The following is a 12,887-nucleotide window of genomic DNA, read 5'->3' on the forward strand; positions in this document are numbered from 1 at the left end:
ATCTTTTGATCTTTGCAAGGGAATGTCACAAATAGATAGGATCCCCGCATACGGCATTGATAGTGAAGTCTGCAATCTCTAAGCTATCTCGATTGCCTAACTGATTGGGTAAATTAATCGTCTGGTAGAAGGTCACGGAACGTAATCAACGGACGGTAATTGAAATTGCTTCGTCTGTAAAAATACTGCAATGACGTAGCCTTATTGATGACTACGCCTGCGCAAAGAAGACTTATGTGAGGTAACAAACTGGTAGTGGCACAGTCTTCGGAAAGCCGACCAACCACCAGGCAGTGGCCATTTCAGCTTCGGCCGCTTTACAAGATCCACATCTCATGCTTCATTACAAGGACTTTTTCGGACTTTTCTACCCGGTGCAAATCTTGTTTTGCAATTTACATGGCGTCATTTCTGCAGACATCTTACTCTTTGTTAAGAGGAGATCGTGAAAAGTGACAAGATATCAGGATGATTTGAGCAGGGACTTACAGATTGCCTGCTGCACCGGCGGTGTGTGACAATCTGCCAGCGAATCCAAGAGAACCTCCGATTTTTCATGGTAAGTTTTCTGTAACGTTGGTACTTGCCGGTGTTTCTAGAATCTTGGACGTAACACGATGTAGTGTAGAGTATCTGCAATACACATGTTCACAATTGGTAATGCACGTATTTAGCCCGTTAAAGATACTGTGTAGTAGTTTTCAAAACTCTTATATTATGTAATCGACAAAAAAAATAAGGGATGGCTTATCCCGCCTAAATACTTGTTACTGAGGTCGTACAGTGGTTCAATTTTTTATCAACAACAAAAAGACTAGTCGTCACCGTTAAATGACTCTTTCTTCCTGACATTTTCTTTTTTCAAACGGTTTCTTTGAAACGGTGAATGTGCCGCGATGCGTTGAAACTCTAGCGGCATCTTAGGTCTCATGGTATAATTATAAGCAAGAAAGGCGAAAGAACTTTCGGCGGGTTAAGTTTCTTTATTAAACTGATTACTTTTGTTGATAAAAGTCATTTAGTACTGTTCTTTTTTGGTTACCGAAAGAGTTTAATTTGATGGTTTTAATTTGATTTCTAACAGTGTGCAAGTTAAAAGCCTATTATTCTTTTTTTTAAAGAAAGCGTTGCTCAAATATAGAATACTGCGATGATCACTTATGGTCTCATTGATGAGTTTCTTATTCCCATAGACTTCTATGTTATAATTCGTGGTTTACAAGGGCGCGTTCATAATGAAGCTACGTGAAATTCTAGCAGATTTTTCATTCTATGTTGAGCACATTTACCCTACATCGAGGGAAAAAAATTGCCAATGTCAAATAGAAACTCACTTTTTTTATGGCAATTACAAACTACGATTAGTCAATAACCTACAAAATGCACTTTTTCGCTTTTAGTACCCACTCGGAGTAATACATCAATGAGACCTTATAGTCAATTGAATTCTCAGACATCATTTGATACCATCGTTACACTTATATAACAAGCCTGTGTAGCTACATTTAACTGCACCGACATTTTGCGTTCCAAATTAATCATACCCACTGTGCAATTAACCTTGGAAGGGTCACTTTTGAGTAGGTCATCCACATGTCAGACATCCCTTTTCAATTATATCCCGTGTTATTCATATCGTAGGTAACCTTTCCGTTACCTTACATATTCATGACCAAAACCGTTAACGCAATCACTGAGAAGTTGATGAAGAATTGACAAAATTACAAGAGCTTGAATCTAGTTTTTTTGCTTCATTTATGGCTTTGAAATCATTGCTCTTTATTGTGAACTATTTATTGCGTCGTATTGTTCTTGGTGGCAAACAAAAGGCATTGGGCACGCAATATGGCATGCCAATTTTATTACTAATGTTTTTCAGATAGGTCATCTTTTATTGATTACACCAAAATTACAATGAAAATAACAAACCAATAATTTAGAAAAGATGGAGTGTACCAGAATGTAATGACATTCAATGAAACAATGACGTAATTGTATCCCTCCATTTGTTTGACACTAACACCTTATAATAACTTAATTAAATGACAGCAACAGACATTAATGATAAAGTGTACCAGATCAAAAATGACAATCAATCAATGACAGATGACAATCAATTAATCAATCAACGACGAATGACATGAAAGAAGAAATTGGTTTGACACTATGAAACCATAACCATCTCATACTGCCGAAATGTAGAACAGAGAGACTAAAATGATCATTCTTTTACCAAGCAACACTGCTTCAAGTCCACCATGCCCTTAATGATTCACACCAAATAAAGGTGTACTTCTGTACCTGCTTTTTTATATCTTAGACCTTTGTGCATTGTAAATTGTATAATGTCGTATAAATATAATTTTCTGTGTTTTAAATTCGCCGTACGTTTTTGGAAGATAAAGTTTCCAGGCACTGTCTATCAGCTATAAGTCAGATCATGAAGTCTGCAAAATATTAATAAAGTTTCTTTGCATGATTGAATGACCAGACCGATCTGAAACATACATAACACACCAATTTAAATGTCAATCCACAACTCACTAATAGTACGATGTTCTAATGAACGTTTGTATGTATCATTAATTTAGCTTCTCGTAGTACTGGAAATGAAGCTTGCAGTAGATCTAGAAGGTCATTGAAGGGTGGTCGTTAAAGATGAAATGAGACGAAACTGATTGATGTGTAAAGGCAGAGACACGATCAAATAACCAGAAGAAAAAGTCCTTGGATGTCTGTGATGCGTGCGATTGATGAGGACGTGAGCAATCGGGCATTGGTAAAGCGTGAATATGGCTGGAGGACATGCTGCTTTGGCTTGTCGCAATCAAAAATGAAGTCCATATGTTTTTTGAATGTAACGAAGGTGATCTCGAACCATTTAGTTTGCTGAAGAGCTATTCTTCTACTAGTCGTGAAAGAGAAAAAGGCTATAGATATACAGTATTTACAGGTTGTTATTCTTCTTTTTTTTGGATGGGTCGACTACTCTCTCATCGCAGCCAAGGGCTGAATTGCGAGGACCCTACAATATGAGGAGCTAAATCGTAAGGGTCTAAAGCGACTTAACATTCGGCGCCACTCAGGTGACCTCAATGTGACAGTTATTGCCCCAGGTGAGGCAATAGGACTGTAGGTTTGAACCACACACGCCGGGAAGGACCGGTACCCCTGCTTTTTTCGATACTCTGTTGTACCGGTGGCATTCCTCAAGCTATTTCCGACAAGCACTATTAACCATGGCTTAACATCCGCCCTAAGTACTACGATCCGTTACTAGATTGATACGTGTCGGGTGAGCTGCAACAGTCGTGATTCAAACTCAAGGCCTCTTGGTCCAAACGAATGTTCACCGACTACGCACGAAATGTGGTTTTAAGAGACTAAAAGCACACTTGTATTTGCCAATCTCTGATCTTTTTTTCACTCCGGTAAAAGGTGATTGTTTTATAAAATATATTTCAATACAATGTCAAAACGTCGGAAACACCAAAGTTTACAAAATAATTATCTACTCGCACAAGCAGTAATGTATAGTTACAGTACACGGTCTCTCTAAGACAAGAAAGTAACTTCCAAAAGAAAAAAAAATCTCTTCTAGTAGTGAAAATGGTTAACTGCTATGGAAAACACGTAAGGACAGCCCTGTAAATCATCGCTTCTGTGTTATGTATGGGACGCATGCGGTTAGACCTTACTCTATAATGATAAACGGACGCATTAAGATGGGCAGGAAATGGTGTGTACAGAGTCTATTTCCTGTCTATCGCTATCTCCTTCGCTATTTAACGCACTACTCATCGTATGCATCTACGCCCCGCACTATTGCACTCAATTGTATTCATAACAATGGTGATCTGGCGGCTCCTATATACAGTTCTACAAAACGCCGGGTTATTTTTAGTTGATATGAAGACTTCTATCTTCCACAATATTCTGACTGTTAGGTTCTTATTTTTTGTGGAAAGAGAAACGTTTCTTCGAATCAGTGCTAATTCAACATTCCTTTGCTATCTTCCTGGGTCCTTTTAAAATTCGGAAAAGATCTGTCTTCCACAATGTCCGAGCTTCTGGTTTTATGCCTCATCTGACAGCGCACAATGGCAAGTGAAGCTTGTGTGATATCCTGCAGTCTCTCTTCATCATGTCAAGCTAGTCCAGAAACTGTAATCCATTCCAAACCCAACTATTATCTGACATGAGTTGTAAGAGTCTGCCCTATGTAGACGTTCCTTTGATATCTTCCTGGGCACTTCTTATCTGATCTGAATACATTTGGCTTCCACAATATCCTAGCTTCTGATTTTTAAACCCCGTTTGTCGTGTTAAAAAAACAGCAGTGAAAAGACAGCGTGCAATGGCAAGTGATTAGCTTATGTGATATCCCGTGGTCTCTCCCAATTATGTCAAGCTAGTTCAGAAACTGTAATCTATCCAAACCCCACAGACTATCATCTGACTTCAGTTGTAAGAGTCTACCCTATATCGACGTTCCTTTGCTACCTTTCTGGGCCCTTCTTGCCTGATTGGAGTACATTTGGCTTCCACAATATCCTAGCTTCGGATTTTATCCCTTGTTAGCCCTGTTAAAAAACAGCAGTGAAAAGACAGCGTGCAATGGCAAATCAAACTTGTGTGATATCCTTCAGTCTCTGCCCATCATGTCAAGATAGTACAGAAACCGTGATTTATTCCAAACCCTACAGACTATCATCTGACTTCAGTTGAAAGAGTCTGCCCTATGTCGACGTTCCTTTGATATCTTCAGGTACCCCCCCCCCCCCCCCCTCAGCTGATCTAAACACATCTGTTGTGTTAAAAAGGCAGAAATAAAGATTTCAGTCGCGAACATCAGCAAAAGACAGCGTGCAATGACAAGCTAAGCTTGTGTGATATCCTGCGGTCTCTGCCCATTATGCCAAACTAGTTCAGAAACTGTAGTCTATTCCAAACCCTACAGACTATTATCTGACTTCAGTTGAAAGAGTCTTCCTATGTCGACGTCCCTTTGCTATCTTCCTGCGCCCTTTTTACCTGATCTAAAGACATTTGGCTTCCACAATATCCTAGCTCCTAATTTTTATACCCAGTTTGCTGTGTTAACAAAACAGCAGTGAAAAGACAGCGTGCAATGGCAAGTGAAGCTTGTGTGATATCCTGCGATCTCTGCCCATCATGTCAAGCTAGTTCAGAAACTGTAATCTATTTCAAACCCTACAAATTATTGTCTGACTTCAGTTGTAAGAGTCTACCCTATGTCGACGCTCCTTTGCTATCTTTCTGGGCCCTTCTTACCTGATCTAAAGACATTCAGCTTCCACAATATCCCAGCTTCTGATTTTTATACCCCTTGCTGTGTTAAGTTTCAAAAAAGTGAAAAGACAGTTTGCAATGACAAGCTAAGCTATTGTGGTATCCCGTGGTCTCTCTCTATCATGTCAAGCTAGTTCAGAAACCGTGATCTATTCCAAACTCTACAGACTATTATCTGACTTCAGTTGAAAGAGTCTGCCCTATGTCGACGTTCCTTTGATATCTTCATGTATCCCCCTTATCAGCTGATCTAAACACATAGGTTGTGTTAAAAAAGCAGAAATAAAGATTTCAGTCGCGAACATCAGCGAACAGACAGCGTGCAATGGCAAGTGAAGCTTGTGTGATATCCTGCTGTCTCTGTCCATCATGTCAAGCTAGTTCAGAAACTGTAATCTATTCCAAACTCTACGGACTATTATCTGGCTTCAGTTGTAAGAGTCTGCCATATGTAGACATTCCTTTGATATTTTCATGTATCCCCTTTAGCTGATCTAAACACATCTGCAGAAATAAAGATTTCAGTCGCGAACACCATCAAAAAGACAGGGTGCAATGGCAAGTCATGATATCCTGCGGTCGCTCCCCATCATGACGTTAGTTTAGAAACTGTAATCTATTCTAAACCTAACAGACTATTATCTGACTTCAGTTGTAAGAGTCTTCCCTATGTAGACGTTCCTTTGCTATCTTCCTGGGTCTCTTTGAAAATCTGACGAGTTCTGTCTTCCATGATATCCTAGCTTCTAGTTTTATGCCCCATCTGTTGTGTTAAAAAAAAAGCAGTGAAAAGACAGCGTGCAATAGCAAGTTGAGCTATTGTGCTGTCTCTGCCCATCATGTAAAGCTAGTCCAGAAACTGGAATCTATTCCAAACCCTACGGACTATTATCTGACTTCAGTTGTAAGAGTCTGCCCTATGTAGACGTTCCTTTGATATTCCTCTGGATGATAAATGATTCAGACAGCGGGGACGGTCAGGCAGCATGGCAGGGACAGATGGGGACGACAAGCCGATGGACACGGCGCATCGATCGCTCAGTTCCGCCAACTTCAGGACTCTCCCCTCGTGCATATGGGGATATGGAGGTGACCTTTTATGTATGCACGTTCCATCATAGTATCTCGGTCAAAGAATAATGCATTTGACATAGCCGGTTTCGTAGCTGATTTTACATTAGCCAGTTTCGCAGCTGATTGTTCTTTGCCAAACCTTACGTTTTCAAGGTAAGGCCAAACATATTATGAAAATGTATTTTCAGAAATTTTGGATCAAGAAGAGATCTTCAAAGGAAATTATCCTATATACCACTCTGTTTCCTGCTTATATGATAGGAAGTAGTTGATTTATAGCTATCACATAATCTGCTGGAGGCAATGTAACAAAGGGTGCACATTATTCGAGCTTTGAGACTGTTGGTTGTTGTGTCATCCATGGGTATATATAACTGTGTAAGTGATTGGTAGCAAAAGCATGAGCTATGTTGAAGCCACTTATGAGATTGATTTTTCTTAAGAAACTATGTTCACATCTCACCAATGTGACTTTACGACAATGGCCTTAAAGTTAACAGCCTCTTTATAAACTCTCCTTTTGGCCATTTTCTTGACTGCTTGTAAGTTTGGCTTCACTCTTCTTTTTGTCACTGGGGATTCGGTCTAGCCATCTCTTTTAGATGTGCCTGCTGGTCCTTTCTTTTTAAGTATCAAGTTAGATATTTTGTTTATATCTTTTTCCTCCAGTATCCTTGACAATTACCAAACCAAATCAGTTGATTTCTTTCAATTGCAACTAATACCAGTATACGTAGTACGGTTTCAACTATAACAGTGCTTGACCAGGCCAATACATCAACATGGTAATCTAGATAGAATAGATGAAGAATGTCATTTTGTAGTAGAGTGTAGATTGTATACTGTAGAGAGACACGAACTGAATAAGGTTATACAAAACCAATTTCCTTATTTTATACACTTAACTTCTGTAGAAAAACATTCTTAATCAAACTAGACAAACCATCGATCATAAAAAAAATATCTGCTCTTTTATCTCTGCTATAACAGAAAATTTAAGCAAGGAAAAGTTGAATTTATCCAGCGATAGTCTCATTTTGTATCTATTAACGGTTTACTTTCAATATATCTTGTTTTCACCTGTACGTAGCCCGGTGTGGCAAAAATGTGCAATAAAGGTGTTCATTCATTCATTGTTGAGAGTTTGATACCATTTTGATATGAAACAAACGGCAGTGCACATATCTGGGATGCAATTCACGCCTACAGTGATTACACTAGGCAAGAGATATTAGATCCACAAAGCGGAGCAAAGATCCGACGCTGATTGAAAGTAAGAATGAGGTAGGCACAGTCAATTGCCGCACGCGGAGCGCAGTTGGAGCTTTATTGCTTGTTTTTGCGGTCGAATAAGTGCTGATGAAGGGATATACGTGGCTTCGTGCTCAATTACGTGTGTGCTATTCTACAAAGTTAGAGACGTATATAACAAAAGGAACCTACTCTAATCGTGTGCCAGACAACATATATTTAATAGGTTTTAATTAGGGGTGGGTACAGATACAGAAAATTCAGGTCCAGTTCAGGTCCAGAGTATCAGGTCCAGAGTTGAACCTGAACCTGGACCTGATTCAGTATGTGAAAACTTGTGAATGGGCGATACTCAAAACAATGGTCCATTTTGCTAGAAACAAATCTGTTCTTTGGAGTATTCGACTCCCACTGGTGTTTTGAAATCCTACAAGGCTTAATGCCTCCGTAATATTGGCTGTAAAACTTGGTAGAAATGACTACAAATCTACTCTACTACCGAATTTTTCAGGTCCGGTTTTTCCGGACCGGTACAATAAAAAAAAAGTTACCCACCCCTAATTCTAACACTGAGAAGATTCAAAATAGCTTAGAAAAATATATTCAAACTCTGACATTCCAACGGAATCTGACTCTAAAACGGTTCTTAGTTAGTCGAATGTAATTTTTTTTTTTAGTTTTGGTTGTGTATATATGCTTGGTTGCTTATTTATGTTGCATAATTTGTCTTTATGCATTTCATTTTAATATTAATGGCTGCATTTTCGTTCAATCTTATTAACATTATTTACTTAGCTTCTGCTACAATTGTTTTATGTGCCCCCGAGGAAATCGGTATGCTTTGCCGTAGGGACTACTCCGACGTCCGAGGAATAAATGAATAAATATTGTGATTATAGGTACACACAAAAATGAGTAGATCACAAAACACGAGTTGGAAACAAAATCAATCAAATATTCTTCCACGGTAGTCTATCCCAAGTACATCGCAAACCCAAGAAGCTTACTCCAGAAAGCCAGCAAAACAATAGCCTGGATACCATACCCCAACCTCAAAAATATCTTTTGTGTTGGGGTTTGACAGGATGGCTGTAGAAACGTTCTCGAAGGCCCTTGATCAGAGGGGGGAGAACCTATGATTAATGACCACACACACCACAGGTAGCCAGCTACAACACACCACAGTCGGTCAGCAGGCTATCACAGTAGCAAATCAGGTACTTAGTGGTCACTGCTATGGATTCAAAAAATACGGTTGGGGGTCTTTTACCAATCATGGTAGGGGTGTATTACCTCCTGCTGATCCTGCTGCTGTTCTATTGGTGGAGTGTTTTGCCCACTATAAGGGGCAAAATTGAGAAGGCTGCCTATGCCATCCGTCCAGACCCTTGCACGATAGATACTTGAGATCGGGCTGTGGTTTGGTAACCAGGCTAGCTAAACAAAGAACCCTCCCCAGATATACTCAGAGACTTAGACTACATGGTAGCAACTTTGAGCAACTGAACACTGTGCATTCAATGTAGTAAACATACGAGTATATACTCCGTGAATTAAAAGAAGGAAAAGTATACTTCTGTCAAAGAATGAAAAATTCTAATTCTAAAGTCAACAAGAAGGATACAAAAGAACAAAAATGAAAAAAAAAAAATTATTGCTCGGCAAACATTCCCATGCATTTTATTTATCTATTCCAACTCCCTGACTAAATAGATCTCATAATAATTTTTTTTCCTAGGATTTTGGCCCATCTGGTCATATGATGTTCTTTGCGTCAGTATATCGAATGCAAATGAAGCGTTAATATTCACGTATGCTAATTGAGAACGGTGGAAATTGTAATACGAACCTCTCTAATTACCAAACAAGATTGGTGCATGTGTAAAGGCATTTGTCGGTCACAGGGTCACCCCTCGGTCGCTCCATAGCAGTTGATGTTCAAGTAGGATCCTGTAAGTCTAAGGTCACAACCCGCCGTACGTGCAATTTGTCCGTATGTTTTTTGGGAGGCCTAGTCCGCCACGTATTTCCCAAATTCGTTCAGGCTGTACAGGACAGGCGCGTCGCCCGTACTGGCACGTATGGGGGGGGGGGGGGGGGGCTTTCCCCAACCCGATGACACACAAAGTTTTGCCTTGAGTTCTACGGCGGGTCTGCGTGCTTCAAAATCTGTCGGATTCCCTACAAGGTTGTACAAATGCGGTACTTACCACTTACGGATCCAAAAAAATTACCCCCTTTTTGGCACGTAAACAGTACCTATCTGCACGTCGGCGGGATGGGCCTTTAGCTTTAGTCTATGGAACAATCTTAGTACATGTCCAGAACTTAAACACATATTGTTGATCATGAACTTTCTGGATAATAAATGGGGATCTCCACACAGCTTTGGTCACTGAAGAGTTGTTCGTCAAATGTCAGAGAAGACAGGCGCTATGTAAAGTTTCAAAAACTTTCATTGTAAGGGGAAAGGCCCCTAGCTCGTTTCGGCAAGTGCTGTGGTCAGCGGAATGCGGATTCATGCCCATTCTACACACAGTTTCTACTTCAAGAAGCAGGGCCACTAGCTAACGGACATGCTACACAAAAAGAGCATGTTGCAAAACACAGGACGTGCTTTTTTTTCATACTGATGAACATTGGTAAATAGCGTGTGATCAAAACGGGCTGTCATATTTCAGTGAAAACGTCGTTCACGTATGCATGAACACACTCCATTGGGCAGAGCCTTAGCCAATAGACGACGGCGAGGCTCACGAGTCGTGGTACAACATCTACATTCATGCCATGCTGTTATCATTTTTACCCATGACATATTCATTCATCAACTAATCTTGAAATGTATTAATGATATACACAGCTACAAGAAAAACTGTATTGGGTCAGCAGGAATCGTCGATAAAAATATCGATTATACAATTCCTTCATTACACATGACAGTTTCTAACAGATCTGTAGCTATATTTGTAACTATGAATAAATCCATTTAGCGAGAATATATACGATTTATTTGCCGAAAGCAAGAAAGTAAAATCGACATGAACATCTTGGTTTTTGAAACAATGTCGATTATAACGATTTTGGCCTCTATCCAGCTGAGAATTACGCCTGGATAGAATAGGATATAGCTTCTTCCATGGCGATCGCCTGTGCCTAATGAAGCATGCTTGTGTTCTGAGTACTTAAAGAGTATCCAGGAGAGACAGACGGCAGGCAAGAGATCAAATACTTGGTATTGAGTACTGGGCAACTTTTGAACAAGCAATTTTTATGTATTTAATCTACACGGCAGCAGGAAGTTAAGTTGAGGAAACGTTGAGACAGAGGATTCAGGATTATATCCCTAACTTTTGTGTAATTTTTCTCCTTTTATTTACTTAGGATTCACCGCAAAACAAGGCTCATGGAGTCATTCAAGCGTTTGGGGTTACAATATTGCATGTACATGTATAGTGAAGAGACATGTCTCATAACCCTTAAAAAGTTTAAGACTGTAAGCTTATTCCATAATGATGTAGTTCTAGGAAAGAATATCTCAGCGTTGAACTTCCCTTAAGAGATGGATCACGGAGGACAAAGTGCTTTTTGCCATGCTGAATTTACAAGAGAATTTTGTGCATAAGCAGACAGTAATTAATAGTCTTTCTCTCATAGCATATAGCATCAGAGCAATGAGTCAGCGGTCATTGCTCTTGAATATCTCAACTACTGACAGGAGGCACAGAGATTTTCAAGGTCTGTAAAGGTGCTATTGAGATCTCGTATCGGGTCATAGCGTCTACGAGTTACGGTGGCCAGTCGTATAAATGAAAGAATTTCAAGTTTGTTCCATGCAAGGTCGTTGAAATAAGTTGAATACATTTCAGAGCAAAAAAAAAGGGGTTCGCCTCGTTTTCTGCATAAATCATGATAAATATTTAGGCATTGAACTAAGCTGATGGACTATGCTAGGGAACAGCGGTTGACACTGGATTTGAAGTTTTAAAAATTGTATGCAGGAGGAAAAAAAGTTGTCATCGAGAGTTCGATTATTGGGGAGTCAGATGAAAAAAAATCTGTTGCTGTAGAAGAACTATCAGAGACTGGTAATTGAACGGTATAACTATGTGAGCGAGCCATAAGAAAAACCTAGTGTTACATTTAAAGGCTCTCAATGGGGTGACAAACAGTGTGAAATTATGGTAGCAATGCCCATAAAACTACCGATAGAAGCTTTACTATAAGACCGTGATGTCACAAACATAAGTATTCAGAATATACCTAAAGGGACTTATCTTGTACCTATTAAAGAGAAAATTCCTCTCATCGTTGTATAGTATATGATAATGGATTCCTATCTACTATCAAAGTTTCAGATGCGGCTTTCTCTATAGGTGCACTCTCACAGCACTTGCGACAAGCTTGCGTCACTGCAGTGTTTGAAAGATACTCAACGAACTCAGCGACAAAGCACTAATTTTCTTACTTTTTGTGTATTTTTTATTCTTCTAAGTCATCTAAGTATTACGCAATATCTATTAAAAATCGAAGAAAATAACAAAACAGTTACGCTGTGAACGAACCCCGCAGAGACGCAAGCTTGACACAAGTGCAGTGAGAGTGCATCGAAATCAAAACGTGTGCCATTTCAGTAAACGGTCACACGGTATCACTCCTCCGAATGACTTCTAGAAGCTATTTACGCTATGAATAAAGGGGACCCTACGACCCGTATAGATGAGCAATTATTTAAAACGTCAAAATTGCTTCCGCCGTACACTACGCCTCGTTCGTCACACTCTGACACCCAGCACTCCTTCAAATGTGCACTAGCGGGCAAAACTCATCTTCTTCCTTCACGACCTTTCTGGAAATGGCAACTTGCAATTATTTACCCCCAGTAACAATTCAAGGGCCCCCACAAATTACAAAAAGGACCTCGCTGGTTGTTACTGAATATTTCATGGAGGAGCGCCTCTCGCTCGGGTGGAGGCTAAGTCTGAAAATCCACCCTCACACTCTTCGCGGTAACGAGAGAGAAGCCCGACGATAAATTTTCCATCAAGGGTAGGTGGTTGCAATCAAGGCGGCAAACAGGGTTGGTGATTGCGGTAGACAAGGCATCTCATGGGTGCAGCCAGGCATGGTCGGTGTTAGCGCGCTCGGGCGTGAACAACGCCAAATAGAGGGGGGGGGGTATTCGAAAATAGTTTCATCAGGTTGGTAGAATACAGGATATATTAGGAGAATTTTTGTACACAACTAGATAA

The 12,887-nt window shown here is 39.9% G+C and overlaps 1 protein-coding gene across 1 annotated transcript in view; it reads left to right on the forward strand.

Annotated features, from left to right (window-relative positions):
* Positions 1-287: 287 nt before the first annotated feature.
* Positions 288-12,887, forward strand: part of LOC118419765 (glycine receptor subunit alpha-2-like) — a 78,875-nt gene continuing 66,275 nt past the window's right edge. Inside the window, exon 1 of the mRNA XM_035826348.1 lies at positions 288-559. The gene's annotated coding sequence lies outside the window, so the exon portion shown is untranslated. The remainder of the gene's footprint in view (positions 560-12,887) is intronic.

This window comes from Branchiostoma floridae, chromosome 7 (assembly GCF_000003815.2).
Source record: "Branchiostoma floridae strain S238N-H82 chromosome 7, Bfl_VNyyK, whole genome shotgun sequence".
NCBI classification, from domain to species: Eukaryota; Metazoa; Chordata; class Leptocardii; order Amphioxiformes; family Branchiostomatidae; genus Branchiostoma; species Branchiostoma floridae.